Source organism: Gossypium arboreum, chromosome 7, assembly GCF_025698485.1.
Source record: "Gossypium arboreum isolate Shixiya-1 chromosome 7, ASM2569848v2, whole genome shotgun sequence".
In the NCBI taxonomy this organism is placed as follows: Eukaryota; Viridiplantae; Streptophyta; class Magnoliopsida; order Malvales; family Malvaceae; genus Gossypium; species Gossypium arboreum.
Genome location: NC_069076.1, coordinates 42,357,618 through 42,374,715, shown reverse-complemented (window position 1 = coordinate 42,374,715; position 17,098 = coordinate 42,357,618).

The window sequence follows — 17,098 nt, the reverse complement described above, 5'->3', positions numbered from 1 at the left end:
GTACTTTGTCCCCGTCTTGGTTACGAGTAAGGGGTGTTAAATTTATTAGTATCAGAGCTACGATTTAGTCAGTGTTCGGACTAACGTAGCATGTATTGAGTCTAGTTATACATGCCATTATATAAGTGATGATAGTGTGACATCTCCTATCCTTTTTAATTGTATTTGAATAAAAAAAATGTCTTCCAATCAAGCTTGAGATGAGTCTGAGGGAGCGAGAGCCATACTCCAGCTTCTGTGTAGAGAGATAACTCTAGTAGTAGTAGAATACCCACATTTAGGGGCCAGGAAGAGGCAGAAGCCGCCTTCTTTGAAATGATGGACAAGTGGTTTGGGGAATATATGAGAAATCGTCCAGAGATACCCCAACCTCCCCGATCTGCTGCCCAAGCTGAAGGAGCACCATAGGTCGTGGAACCTGTGAGATTGGGAAAGGCTCTAGTAGACAAACTCAGGAAATATGGTGTGGAGGAGTTTAGAGCCACCCTAGATGATGACCCAGAACGTGTGAAATTTTGGCTCAAAAATACTATGAGAGTGCTCGATGATTTTTCGTATACTCCAGAAGAAAGTTTGAAATATGCAGTATCTCTTTGGAAGGATACCGCATATAATTGGTGGAAGGCCATATCTTCGGTGGCACAGAGAGAGATCATTACATGGGAATTTTTCCAAGTCGAGTTTAAAAAGAAGTTCATCAGTCAAATGTTTTTAGACCAGAAACGAAAGGAGTTCCTAGAACTCAAGCAATGAGATAGAATTGTGTCTGAATACGAAAGGGAATTTGTGAGGCTAAGCCAGTATGCGAATGAATGGGTCCGAACGGAGGTTGAAATGTGTAAACGTTTTGAGGAGGGTTTGAATGAAGAAATTAAACTGTTGATCAGAATTCTTGAGATACGAGAATTCACTGCCTTAGCTGATAGAGCCAAGAAGGCCGATGAGCTCAACAATTAAAGGAAGCAAGCCAAAAGAGAGGCTCGGGTATCGAGTAAGAAGACTAGTAGCAAGGGGCATTCCTTTCCTACACAGAAATTGAGGAGTCGCCAAGACCGCTTCTCTTCATCAGTGGGATACTTAGGCAGTGCAAGGAGTTTTAAGCACCATAATCCGAAGGCTTCTTCCCCTTTGGCCACAAGTTTAGGAAGTGTTGATGATCAAAGGCTGAAGTGCATGAGTTGCAACAAGTTCCACTTCGGAGAGTGCTGAATGAAAAGCGGGGCATGCTGCAGATGTGGTTCTCTTGACCACTTCCTTAAAGATTGCCCGGAAAGAGTGAATAGAGAAGCTGAGCCCGCTCTGAAATCAAATGCTCCTAATTCTCGGGGTAGACCTCCTAAACCTCTCAGAAGTACTAGTGATAGTCGAACAGTTGCCAGAAACTCCACTGCAAAATAAGATGCTAGAGCTCTGGCAAGAACCTATGTGATCCGTGTTAGAGGGGAGGCTTCTGCTCCTAATGTCATAGTGAGTATATTTTCTCTTTATAATACTCGTGTTATTGCTTTGATTGATCCAGGGTCGACCCATTCATGTATCTGCATGAAATTGGTGTCTAGTATGAACTTGTCTATAGAACTCACTGAATTTGTAATTAGAGTGTTGAATCCTCTAGGCAAGTCTGTTCTGGTAGATAAAGTTTGTAAGAATTTCCCCTTGACGATTAAAAGCCATTGGTTTTCAGCCAACCTTATGCTCTTACCTTTTGATGAATTCGACGTGATTCTTGGCATGGACTGGTTGATCGTTCATAACGTGGTTGTAAATTGTGGTAACAAGTATATTGAATTCATGCGTCCTGATGGTGAGACTCTCTGAGTTTAGTCAAGTGAGTTGGATTCATCACTAATTATGATTTCCTCGATGATGGCCCAAAGGTATTTGAAGAAAGGGTATGAAACTTGCTTAGCCATTGTTTTGAATACCAAAGAATCTGAACTGAGAATGGAGTCGATACCGGTAGTACGAGAATATCCGGATGTGTTCCCCAAAGAGTTACCTGGGTTACCTCCTATTAGAGAGGTAGAGTTTGGTATTGAGTTAGCACCTGGAAGATTGCCTATTTCTATTGCTCCGTATAGAATGACACCAACTGAATTGAAAGAGTTACAAGTACAGTTGCAAGAGTTAACTGACAAGGGCTTTGCAAGGCCTAGTTTTTCGCCTTGGGGCACTCCCATTTTGTTTGTTAAAAAGAAGGATGGATTGAAGAGGTTATGCATAGATTATAGAAAACTCAACAAAGTGACCATTAAGAACAAGTACCCATTGCCAAGGATTGATGACTTATTCGATCAGTTAAAAGGGGCCACTGTGTTTTCCAAGATAGAGTTGAGGTCCGGCTACTACCAGTTGTGAGTTAAAGAGTTAGATGCGCCCAAGACTACCTTTAGGACAAGATATGGTCACTATGAATTATTAGTCATGCCGTTTGGTCTAACGAATGCCCCAGCTGTGTTCATGGATTTAATGAATAGGGTATTTCGGCCATACTTGGACAAGTTAAATGTAGTGTTTATTGATGATATCTTGATTTATTCCAAGGATGAGTCAGAGCATGCGGAGCATTTGAGGACTGTATTGTAGACTCTACGAGATAAGCAACTTTATGCTAAGTTCAGCAAGGGTGAGTTTTGGCTTAGTGAGGTAGGGTTTTTGGGTCACACTGTTTCGAGTGATGATATCTGAGTTGATCCAGACAAGATCTCTGCTATCATCGATTGGAAACCGCCGAAGAATGTAACTGAGATTAGAAGCTTTTTGGTCTTAGCCAGTTACATCGACGCTTCGTAAGAGGGTTTCCCATGATTGCGACTCCATTGACGAGATTGCTACAAAAGTATGTTAAGTTTGAATGGTCAGAGGAATGTCAGCAGATTTTGAAAAATTAAAGATGTTGTTCACCGAGGCTTCAGTTTTGGTATTACCCGAGCCAAGAAAATAGTTCGTGGTCTATAGTGATGCGTCCTTAAATGGCCTAGGTTGTGTGCTTATGCATAAGGGCAAAGTGATCGCCTATGTTTTGAGGCAACTAAAACTGCATGAGAAGAATTACCCAACACACGACTTAGAGCTTGCTGCAATCGTCTTGGCCTTAAAGATTTGGAGACACTATTTATATGGTGAGACATGCCATATATTTACTGACCACAAGAGTTTAAAGTATTTGATGACTCAGAAAGAATTGAACCTAAGGCAAAGGAGATGGTTAGATCTGATTAAAGATTATGAACTTATCATTGATTACCACTCGGGGAAGGCGAATGTGGTCGCTGATGCACTAAGCCGGAAGTCCTTGTTCGCTTTGAGAGCTTTGAATACGCAGTTGACATTGCTTGATGATGGCTCAGTTTTAGCAGAATTGAGAGCTAGGCTGACTTTTCGTCAGGAAATTTGTGATGGCCAGATTAATGATAATGAGTTGCAAGTCAAGAGAACTCAATGTGAGATAGGTTTTGAGTCGGATTTTTGGATTAATTCTGTTGGTTGCCTGATGTTCATAGATAGGGTCTGTATACCCAGGAATGATGACCTTGTATAGAGAATTCTGCAAGAAGCACATGATAGCCAACTTTCTATCCACTCGGGAAGTACCAAGATGTATAATGACTTGAAAAGAACGTACTGGTGGAATAGCATGAAAAGAGACATCTCAGAATTTGTATTGAAATGCTTGATATGTCAATAGGTCAAGGCTGAACACCTAGAACTTTCGGGTTTGTTACAGCCTGTGATGGTTCCCGAATGGAAATGGGACAGGATTACCATGGACTTCGTGACCGGATTTCCGTTGACCTCGAACAAAAAAAGACGTTGTTTGGGTTGTAGTTGATAGGCTAATGAAGTCGGCACATTTTATCCCAGTAGGAACCAATTACTCTCTTGACAAGTTGGTTGACTTGTACATATCCAAGATCGTAAGGCTACATGGAGTACCATTCTCGATCATCTCGAATAGAGACCCAAGATTCACTTCATGATTTTGGAAGAAGCTACAGGAAGTTTTGGGTACCAAATTAAATTTTAGTACGGCATTCCACCCACAGACGGATGGTCAATCTGAACAGACGATTCAGACTCTTAAGAACATGTTATGATGTTGTGTCCTTGAATTTCAAGGCAGTTGGGGAAACTATTTATCATTGGTGCAATTCGCCTACAACAACAGTTTTCAGACAAGCTTAAAGATGGTGCCGTATGAAGCATTGTATGGTCGGAAGTGTCAGACTCTATTGTATTGGACGAAACTCAAAGAAAACTTGATTCACGGGGTTGATTTAATCAAGGAAATTGAAGAAAGGGTTGAAGTGATCCGTGGCTACTTGAAAGCGGTATCTGACAGAAAAAAGTCGAATGCTGATTTGAAAAGAAAATAAATTGAATTCCAAGTTGGGGATAAAGTATTCTTTAAGGTATCTTTATGGAAAAAGGTTTTGAGATCTGGCTGGAAAGGCAAATTGAGTCCACAGTTTATCAGACCTTGTGAGATCATTGAAAGAGTTGGACCATTAGCCTACCGTTTAGCATTGCCATCCGAGTTGAAAAAGATCCATGATGTATTTCATGTCTCCATGTTGCGTAAATACCGATCAGACTCCTCCCATGTGATTTTGCCGACTAAGGTCGAGATTAGGTCGGATATGACCTACGATGAAGAACCAGTCAAGATTTTGGCTCAAGAAGTCAAACAGTTGAGGAACAAGAACATAGCTTTGGTAAAGGTATTATGGCATAAATGTAAAATGGAATAAGCCACTTGGGAGCCCGAAGATACTGTGAGAAGCCAATACCCGAATTTGTTTACTGGTAAGACTTTCGGGGACGAAAGTCCCTAAAGGGGGAGAATTGTAACATCCCAAAATAGGGCCTAGCCAGAATAGTGGTTTTGGGACCAAAAATCCGAGGCTAAAAAAATTAATTTATTAATATTTGTGGTGTTATAGCATGATTATATAGATACATGAAAATTTTGATGAATTAATTTCATCGATTGTGAGCCTAATTGTGAAAAAGGACTAAATCACATAAAGTGCAAAGTCCAAATTGGATAAAAAAAAGAGTGTTAAATTTTCATGGACTAATTTTGGAGGCTTTTAAAGGGCAATTAACCCCTTAAAAACAAGGGTGGCCGGCCATAGTAGTTTAGGAGACAAAAATTTTAGTTTAGGTGAATTAGGTAAACTTATTTGACTTGAAATATTATAATAAAGAAAAGATAATATCATACTTCATCTTCCCCATTTTTCCATCAAAATTTATAGCAAAGAGACGGGTTATTAAAGCTTTAAATTTTAGCAACTCATTACTCACACAAGTAAGTGATTTTCTTGAAAATTTTTGTACTTTTGGAGTCCCCTTTGCATGGGCTTTCTCTTGAGGGGACAATTTTACAAAATGATAAAGGTTTTAGGGAGTTGACATGTAAGCGTTTCTAAGGTTTGTGAGTTTTTATGGTGGAATCTGAAGCTTGGTTGTGTGATAAACAACTTTTGTGAATGGATTTGTGACAGCCCTAAAGTGATCCTAGTCGGAAAGCGGTTTCGGGACCGCTAAACCGAGTCACCAAATTGTTTGAACATGGTATTTATTGTCTAAAATGTGTAAATATGGATGTGTGAAAGTTTCAAACTTCGATTTAGTCGATTGCATGTGAATTCAGTTAGTAGGACTTATATGAGAAAATTTAGAAATGTGCTAGGCAAATGCAAAGTGACCTAATAATGCATGTTGTGAAAATAAGGGATTTGCATGTCAAATTTCCTAAATATAAGCCTAGTGGCCGGCCATGACAAGAGTGATGGGCAAGGAAACATGTTTCCAACATGTTAGGCTAGTGATGTATGTAGGAAACAATAAAATAGAAAGCTAGTATTAAAGAAATGGAAAAAAAAAAGAGAATGGTGAGTGTCCCCCCATTGCCGTGAGTTGAGGAAAAGAAAGAAAAAAAATTTGTTGTTCATCCTTTCTCATTTTTGTTACAATTGCCATGACTTGAGAAGAAGAAGGAGTGTTCATGTTTTCTTTCTTTTGCAATTGTCGTAACTAGAGGAAGAAGAGGAAGCAAGATTCAGCCAAGGTGGTCCTTTAGATCAAGGTATGTTCAATGATATTTTTGGAAGTTTACACAACCTTTGGGTGATGAGTCTAAATTCTATCTATCCCATGGTTGGATTTGGGGTTGTCGGAGAGTTAGGCTTTGACTAAGAAGCTTAAAAAAAATGTAGTTGATACCTTGATGCTATTAACATGTTAGTTATATGTATGTGTTAAATTGCTTGTTATGTTAGCATGAAAGTTGAAGTTGTTAAGTCATTTTGTTGGAGGTGCCGAATTTAAGACTAAGAAGAGAATGAGTATTCGGCTAACATAGTTGAAAGGGGATGTTGCCGATTTTTAGATTTAGATTATGGGAGTGGCTATAATGCGCATTAAGATGTTGAACTTAAGAAATGTAGTCACATGTGGATTTATGTGATATTACAAATAGAGGTGAAGCTATGCTAGATTGGGAAAAAGTCGATCAAGTGTGCATGAGAAGAATCTAGGCGTTTAGATGACGTTATAGATGACATTGTACATGAATATATATATTCGGCCATTAAAGTGAGTATGTAGGTGATGTTGAATCAAATTTTTGGTGCATATTCGGTTATGTGTATATATATATATATATATATATATATACATAAGTATGCCCATTCGTGATGTTACCTTTAATTATGTGTAAAATCGACTAAATGGGTAATTAGTAAGAGTGGTTGCCGAATATACAAACATACATATGCATGTGTAATTGAATTGTAAATGTTTAGCAAGATGATTAAACTAGTTGATTTATTAATCAAGCTCAAGGAGTTAAAGGAGGACAATCAAGCAAGGGAAAGACGAAGGTCATCGAGTAGCCGACTTGGAACTATTTTACCCAACACAAGGTAAGTCACTAAGCATATATTTCGTATTGATTTAAATAGACATAATGTCTATGTAATTATGCCGAAAGGAATGATAAATTTATATACATGTATGTATGTGGTGATGAAAGTATTGAATGAAAAGAAAAGAGGTGAGATTCGAGTTAAGTTGAATGATAAATTTATATACATGTATGTATGTGGTGATGAAAGTATTGAATGAAAAGAAAAGAGGTGAGATGTATTGAGTTGTTGATTTTGGAACTAAGTGTGCGGGTATAAACATTTATGATCATGAGATTGGCACTAAGTGTGCGGGTTTAAAATTTGTACAGCACTAATTGTGCGAGTTTGATTATATAGCACTAAGTGTGCGAGCTGATTATATAGCACTAAGTGTGCGAGTTGATTATATAGCACTAAGTGTGCGGACTCACTATATGCTTTTGCATCACTATTGGCACTGAGTGTGCGACATTATCGAGTTGATCACGGACAGCGGATCGGGTAAGTACCTTGAGCTCATGGCGAATAGGCACTATGTTCATGCTCGGGGTTGAGCTTGGTAAGCTTTAAATCTATGTGATGATTACAATTGTATAATTGTGGTGAAAATGAGTTGATGTATAAAAATGCCTCAAATATCCTATTGATTAGTATATGGAATGTGAATGTGTAACTTGGTATAAGATTGAATCGAAAGGGTCTAAGGAACTATGGTATAGTTCGGTATGGATGGAGCATTTAGCCTCGTTTCGTTGTTTCATTCTATGATAATTTTGTTAATGGATGGCTGTGAAATGCTTATGACTTACTGAGTTATATACTCACTCGGTGTTTTCTTGTCACCCATTTTAGGTCTCTTGGACTCGTCTCTTTTTGTGTGCTCGGAACAGTCAACGAAGTCATCACATCGAGCAATCTTTTGGTATTGTCTTCTTAGTCGATCTAGGAGAACATTTGGCATGTATAAGCTCTTTGTTTTGTGAAATTTTGGGTTGTAAACTTTAAGCCATGCGAATATGGCCTATGTGGTCGGTTGAGTGGGGTTTTAAAACTTATAGTCGCGAGTCCTAGAAATCTTAATTTTGATAAGGTGGTCACAATTTGTGTTATGTATGATGGATTATTAGTAAGGCCAAGGAAAAATTCATGAAATAGGCATAGTTTATTGCAGTAACTGTTGCGGACAGCAGCAGTGATGTGAGATCGAAAAATCACTAAAAATAGTAGACGTAGAATTAAATGCTAAAAAAATTATGTAATCGAAGCTTGATGGGTCTATTTTCATATGGACGAAACGAAACTACCATATGAGCTGTATTTTAAGAGATATTGAAGTTTTCGCGAAACAGAGCCAGAACGGTTTCTGGATCCCCTGTTCCGACTTTGAAAATCCATTATTAATTAACCAGAGAGATATAGAAGTCATGCCCTATATGTGCAGATTCCTTTGTGAGTCTAGTTTCTTAAGAAACAAACGGCATAAGTGTTGGAGCCCTGTACAGGAGGATATCCAAGTCGTAACACGCAAAGGTCAGCGTAGTTGAACCCTAAAACAGGGGAGACTTTAACTAATAAACTGTACTAATTGGCTCAACCAAAAATTCTAGAAAAAAATGTGTAAATGGAATTACGAGTCTAGTTTCAGGAAAAATTTACGGAACTGGTTTTCGAGTTCTGGAACTCGAGATATGATTTTTAAGGTGACAGTGACGCAGTTAGCTAGCCTGCCTAGAACAGCAAAACAAAAAAATATATATATAAAGGGGGAAATAAGTGAAGTAAGCCTGGTAACACCTTGTGTTCAACTCCGGTGACGGTCACGGATTTGGGGTGTTACAGGATTTCTCATGAAAACTCTCATAGGACCATTTTGCAAAGTTTGTGAAATTAGTATGAAATATATGATATATAGATGGATTTGTAAGATGCCATAAGTATAAATATTATTAGGCTAGGTTTGATTGTTTAGAAAATGCAATGAAAACTAATTACGAGCCCGAGGGCAAAATTGTAATTTTAGCAAGATTTAGGGGCAAATGGGTTATTTTTCCCTAAGATGAGATATGGACCAAAAAAAAATTAAATGATCTATTGATATAGTTATTTTGCTAATATAGACCCTGAGAGACCGAATCCGAAAGTCGACCGAGGGAAACGAAAGGTTTCGGAGTAATCAAAACACAAATCCAAAACGATCACCAAGTAAGTTCGAATAACTCAAGGCAGACTTTTAATGTACTTAAAAATGTATATTCTTGATTGTGTAAATGTTTATTGCATGATAATTTATGAGATTTAATGAAGTGAGTAAAATGAGTATAAGAATGCCCCAGGTTGAATAAATAAGGTTATTTGATGGAATATCTCGAAAATGAATTGACAGTGAAAATGATCTAACCCGGATGGGTGATCATATAGTGATCTAACCTTCTGAAGAATATGTGTGCACTAAGGATTTAGCCCAGACGGGTAATCCGAAGTAGGATCTGAATTTAGCCTGGACTGGTAATTCAGATCCGAGCTCATTAGAGTATATTTCGTTGTAGGGGATTTAGCCTGAACTGGTAATCCCAACATTTACTCTATGAGTTTGTATTACGGGGGATTTAGATTGATATGGTAATCCCACCGTTAGATGCGAGGTTCACTAGAGTGCGCACTTGACACGATCACTTGTATGAACTAATGGGAAATGAGATATCCATCAAAAAACTGAGAAATTCAATGGGACTAACATGAGATGTAAATTGGGAATAATGATGTGATGAGCTCATCTAGATGTGCTATTATCTTGTCATGCTATGAGACGTTGAGTGCATGTGATCGGAAATCTATCCTATACTTGATTGGATTGAGTTCTTATTATGGTTATATACTAAATAACCGGTAAGTTTACTTTCCCATTATCCGGACTTACTAAGCATGTTACCCCTTTCATTTTCCCTTGTTTTACAGTACTCGTGGACTCTTGAGGATCGTAAGACGGTTGGAGCATTGATCACACTATCGACCTAATTCCGTTTTGGGTATATGGAAGCTTTTATTTTGTTAAAATGGCATGTATAGGACTTTTGTTTATTTTGCCTGGTATATGTCATTAGTTTAGGCAAAGTATTGGTTCATGAATATGTTATTAATTCATTTTGTATAAGGCCATGATTAATGGCTAATATTCATATTGAATCATGTGTTGAAGATTGTTGCCCCCTTGGTTAATTGAATTGTTCTAGTAGTTAGTTGAATTGCTGTTTCTTGTGGTTGTTTAGTCCCATGTTGATAAGGATATTGGTATGGTAGAATGCTATGTAGGTTATTGTTGGCATGAATGGCTTGAAGGCTTGGTAAATAGCCTATTTTTGGCCATATAGCCTGAGCACACGGGTGTGTGTCTCAGCCGTGCGACTTCATTTAGACCATGCCCATTTAGGCAGAGAGCTCCTTGGGCTGAGGATAAGGGCGTGTCAAGGACGTGTGAAGGACATGGGCAATAGACACGGGCGTGTGCCTTGATCGTCCGATTTCTTTACTTATAGCTAAGTTGGCAGTATACTCCACAGACCATAGACACGGGCGTGTCCAGACCGTGTGAGGAACACGGGCGCGTGTTCTAGCCGTGTGAAGTCTGCACTTGATTTATGAGAAATTGTGAATTAAATTGGCCACCCGAGTAAGAGACACGAGCGTGTCCCTAGGTTCTTAGGCCCTGTGAAACACACGGGCCATCATCATGGCCTTGTCGAGAGGGTTACACGGGCCTGTGCCCCTGTTTTTAGTGAAGTTCTTTTTTTAATTCTTTTAAGAACCCAAATATCTCTCGAACGGGTTTCTAAATATGTTTCGAGGCTCGTAAGCCCATATTAGGGGTATTATGAATGTTTTTATTTTCGAATGAAATTTTGATAGCCATATTTCCCAAATGTCTTTGTACGCTCTTGATAATGCCTCGTACTTTGTCCCGATCTTGGGTACGAGTAAGGGGTGTTACATTTCATTTTGGGTTTTTGAAAAATTTTGATGCTTTTCACTCTTTGTTTCTAAAGCTAAACATTGCTATTCTTTACGTGCATCTTTCGGTAGTGTGTTTCAATACTTCTTTCTTCCCTTTCCATTTTGTTGCCTAGGCCGATTGCCCTAGCTTTTGTTTCGGTTTTTTGAAAGTACTCCTTATCTCCTTTTCGTCTTTTCATTTCCCCTCAATCTATTCTTCTTTGGCTGATTACCCCTTGCTGCTTTATCTTTCTCTCCCTCCAAACCTTCTTATTGTCTCTTTTTACTTGGTAGACAGGCCATCTACTCCATCCCTTTTGTGCAGATTGGTTTTGCTTTCTGAAAAGTCGGTAAGGTACTCTCACACTGTTTATGGTCGTATACTCATTTCCTCTATTGCCGATTTTTATCTTCCTTCTTTTAGGTATGGAGATTCTTTCGGTTTCTCGAACTTCATGGGAGAGAGAAGGAGTTTCTAGTGGATACTAAAGCAGTCAAAACCTTTTTCTTTCTTCTTATCACTCGATTAAGGTAACTCTGTTTGCTTTATTGGGTTCAACTGGTGCATGACTTGAATAGGAGGGTGTTGGCCGATTGCCTACTTTCCCCTATTCTAGGTATTTTGTTTTGATAAGTCATTATTTAGTTTCTAGTCATGGGTTGCGTGATCTTTGTTGATGGATCTCACTATTAATGCAGCTTTTCGTTTGGGAGGATAAATCAGCTTTCGTCAACTGTTTAAATGGGGCTAACTACACTCTTGCAATCAGGGCAAGTTTTGGATGTTATTTTAAGTTGGGGATAGAAAAGGGTGATTAACCCTAGTATCAAATGACTAACGAATTATCGTGATTAAATGTAGGTTTGGAGGAACTCTTGAGTGAGATGCACGTTTCGCAAACAGGTGTGTAATTACACTGCTATTAGCATAGATCGGCAAAAGCCGAAAACGTATGACTGTTGACGCTACACGAGCGTACGCTTGCTCGTGTGGTGAACCGGATGCACAAACGTGGGTGTTCGATCGTGGATTCCACCATGAGCGATGTCATGGGCTTAGGCCATTTTGGGCCACATTGGCCCGAAATAGGCCGTGTGGGCCCCATAGGCTCGTAGGCCCACATGGGTAAATCACATGAATATATGGAATTTATTGGGTCAAGCTGTGTAGTTCGCATGGCCAAGATAATTTTTGGGCTTATTGGGCCACACGAGCGTGTAGGCCCACATGGGCCGTGTTTTGGGCTTTGGGCCCATTTTCACTGATTGTCTGTTAAGGTTGCACGGGTTGCCCAAGATGACTATGGACCTATTGTTGGGCCAGTAAGTGTACCTGGACCCTTATCTTTGGTAAATGACTGATATACCCCTATGTGACATATTTGAGCATGCCATTTATACTGTTTATACATTTATATTATGTTGCATTGCATAGGGTGGGATATATGATTTGGAGGAAGTGTACTGAAAGGCAATAAGCCTATTACTGACAACTCTACTGCAAATATTGTTTTAGTACTGCAACCGGTGCTACTTGGAGTGTAGGGTTGGGTGGGTCGATTTTATTCCCACATGGTGTGTAAGGTTGGTACGGAGATGGTATGTAGAGGCTGGGTTGGTAGGAATTTCTGATTGCATACAGAACTGATACTATTACTGAAATGGGTTAAGGCCCTAATTAAGACTGGAAGGGCTTAGGCCCGAATTGTGTTACTCTGATTGGTTGCTATTATGGGATTACACATTGAGTTTCATTAACTCACCCATCTATTAACTGTGCAGGTAATCCCCAGACATAGGCGGATCGGTGTGACGGAGGACTCAGCGGTGGCCACTCATCTTACTCATATTTTATTAATTTACGTTTTAGTTTTATTTTGAGTTTTACTTATGTAATAAGGCCTCTTGGGTGTTTATTTTTAATTTGGTGTTTTATTTTTGTTTTACTCATTGGATTAATAACTGCTAGCAGTAGGATAGTCACATGATTTCAAAAGTCAAACGTTTTCAAAAACACTACGAAATCGCAACTAGTTTTAAAAGCTTCCGCGAATGAAAACTATTTTACAAAATTAATAACGCTTTAATATAAGTAAATTTTAAACAAAAAATTCCACATTGTCAATAAACAAACTCGACTTTCATTCGGCTTTTCAAATTATACAAAGAGGCTAGCTAAAGTTTGGATTTATGCTTTTAGAAAAACACTTTAATGTGATATCGCCAGATCCAGGCATAACGTCTGGGCCGGGTTTGGAGTGTCACATTTAATCCTCTTACTAAGTCATTTTTAGCTAGTTTATGCAGTATGCTCAAGCTAGTATATCTTAGTTTTCTATTCCATAATAAAGAATTATTTCCATTTTGAGCAACAAGTTATATGGGTGAATCATGCAAATCATCAAAATACACCATATATATATTTCTTATCCTATATCCTACAAGTATAATCTTATTAGACACAATGTCAACTATTTTACATCCATTAGACTCAAAAATGACATTGAGACCATTATCACACAATTAACTAATACTAAGTAGATTATGCTTAAGACTATTGAGATAAAGAATACTTTCAATAAGAATTGAAGAGTTTTTACTAATAAATCCTATTCTTCTACTTGTCCTTTAGAGTTGTCACCAAATGCAGCTATTCCTCTAATTTTTGGTTTCAAATTGATAAAATGACTCTTGTCACCGGTCATATGCTTTGAGAATCCATTATCAAGGAACCATGAGTTTTTCAATGAATCCCCCACCTTGAGGCAATGCTTCTCTTACTACAAACATAGAATTAAACTTTAAATTTTGGTACTCATATTCTTTTTGGTCCTCAAGCATTAGTTCCTATAATTCTAGTCCCTTTAGGTATCTATTTTGAAAGAATGTCTTTATCTTGAGTATTTATGAGTCCTTTAATGTAACACCCCTTACTCGAGTTTGAAGCTGGAACAAGATACGAGGTGTTGCTGGACTTAAACACATACAAACATACATTTCCTAGATATGAAATTTTACTCCAAATTAAAACTTTTCATAATACCTTAGTGTCCCTACTATAGGCTTACAAGGCCCCGAACACATCTTTTTACAATTTAGTCCTTAGGCTCGTAAGATGAAACGTACTCAACTTATTCAATGCCCATGCCTAGCTGAACCTTATACATGCTTACAACAGCCCACATTTTTCTTTAATTCGCATTTTAACACCTACTTTACAACCTTTTACAAATATGTCCTTTTAGGCATTTTCATCAAAAATCACTTAGCAAAAGTCGTTTATCTGACAACTGATGTAACACCCCTCACCTGTATCTGTTATCAGGATAGGATTAAAGTTATTACCAGAACTTCGCATTTAAAACATACTGGATCGACTCACCAGGTTTAGCTCAGATTTGAAACTTTCAGACATTCACATCTTGCCCCTTAAATGGGCCTTCAAGGCCTTAAATATACATAAAGATAGTTCGGGATAGGATTGGGAACATTTAATAACTTTAGAAAATTTCCTTATTTAGAAGTGTCACACGCCCGTGTATGATGGGCCATGTGGTCACCCACGCCCGTGTGGCCTAGGGCATGTCCATGCCTTTAACCCGTAGGCAACACTAACTTATAGGCATGGCCAATACACACGCCCGTGGGCTCACCCTGTGTCCAAAACTTGAGCATTCTGTTAAATTAACACGGCCTAGACACACGTCCGTGTGTCCTACCCGTGTGCTAATTTGATTTAAAGTTTTAGGAGCAGGGGACACATAGCCTAGACACACGCCCGTGTGTCTAACCATATGGACCTTAGTAGGCTATTTTCCAAGCCTTTAGTCACCCCTTTCTACTTCTTCTTCTTTATAGATACCAAATTCAAAGTAAAACATGATTATACACTTGTAAATGATTTTGATAAAGTTAGTTGTATGGAAACCTCATATCATTGGTTTCATACAAAAGGTTATTTCCCATCTAGTATTTATGGGTTCTTATGTTATTGTAGCACATTCAAAAATTGGCTCGTTTTCGAACTCATTGCCATTTGTAGCAACCCATCATATAAGAACATAAACATGCATATAAAGGCAGGTCATAACCTACTTCCAAATATGCCCATTTCCATGGCCTTATAAAAAAAGATGAATACATCTTTACATGCCTTCATTTAGTAATTCAAATGACACATATGACAAAATACTCAAAGCCCTATACATGCCATTAACAAAATAGAAGTGTCTTTATACCAAAGCTTGACTAGTTGATAGTGTGTTGCTTCTCCAACCGTCTTCCAACCCATATGAGTCCTCGAGCTCTGTAAAATAGGGAAAAGAGACGGGGTAAGCATTTTCATGCTTAGCAAGCTTGAATAATCGGAACATAAACTTACTGAGTAATTAGCATACATCCGCACTTAAACCATGAAATCATCCATTATGAAATGATTTCCTATAACATACACTCAATCAATGAGTTAGTCACATAATCATGTACCATGTAATTTAACTAGATGAGCTCATCATTCAATATTCCATTCACATATATATACGACGTTAATTTCATTAAATTTCTAGGAAATCTCGATAGAATACCCATTATTCGTCTACTCATACGAATGATCATTTAATATACACACTCCTACGAACCTCACATCATATGGCAGGATTACCAGTCTAGGCTAAATCCCCCATTATATGAACTCATAAAGTGATGTTGGGATTATCAGTCCAGGCCAAATCCTTTATAACGACAACACCGTTAATGAGCTCGGATCTAAAATACCAATCCAGGCTAAATTCAGACCCTAATCGGATTACCTGTCTGGGCTGAATCCATCATGCACACATATTATTCGAGAGGCTTGATCATTCAAGGAACACCCATCTGGGCTAGATTCCTTTTCATACTTGAGATCTTAGATTACCTGTCTGGGCTAAATCCTTACTGCAACACATGCAAGATCTCAGTTCACATGACAATGAGGGTTTATCCATCGAATTCCCTTTGTCAACCTCAACCGAGATATTTTTCACATGTTATCATCAATATGCATTTTTATGATATTTCATACCAATAACAAATGCAATCATCAAGCATTCATAAATCATACAATTATACATATTAGGGGTTTACTTTAAGTTATCCGAACTTACCTGATATTCTTTTCGGAGTTGTGTTTCGGTTATTCCGAAACCTTGTGTGTAACACCCCTTACCCGTATCCGAGGCCGAGCTAAGGTACGAGGAGTTACCAGACAAACATACAAATATTAAACTAAAATACGAGCCATAAAATTTTATTCATATTTCAAAGCGTTCATTCTCTTACACATAGTCCCTTATTTGAGTCTACGGAGCCCAAAACATACTTTAGAAAGGGTTTGGGACTAAACCGAGAACTTACGAAAATCTTGGAAATTTCATGCTTTAAGGCTCCACACGCCCGTGTCCCAAAGTCGTGTTCCATACACGGCTGAGACACATGGTCGTGTCTCTGCCTGTGTGGAATATACCTAGGCTATTTTCCAAGCTTTGGTCAACCTTGATCTCTTACACACTTATTCAAAATCAAAAGCATATAACATGGTATTCATTTAATGATTAAACATCCTCAATTAAACCACAAACATAGCATTTGTATGTCATCATACATGTGTCTCTCATACTCATTTTACCTTGTTTATTATAGTACCACTTATACATTTATACCAAGTTATCATCTTACCAAATATCTTCAGCTCAATCATCAAGCATTCATATTTAAAGCTAGATCATATCTTTATAAAATACCACGATTCAGATCATGAGAATAACATGTTTGCTGAAACATTTCAATTCAATTCCATACCCAACAAGCATTACATTGAGACTAGTCATATATATATATACATGTCATGATACATAACATTCTCTTTTGTTTTCTTATAAACACATATCATTTATTTCATTATATCAATATTTCATATACCATAGTTTCCATGTATTCCACAAATATTTATTTTCCTCCTCCTCCTCTCCATTCCACATCCTTAATGTATATAGCATTCTTCTAAGTACGATTTCACAATTTACTAATAAATGTTCACATCAAACTGTCCACACGAGTCACAGTCACTTAATTATTTATAATTCGAGCTACAGAGCTCCAAATTAAGATCCGTAAATTTTCCTTGAAACTAGACTCACATATCTTTCCACATAAAA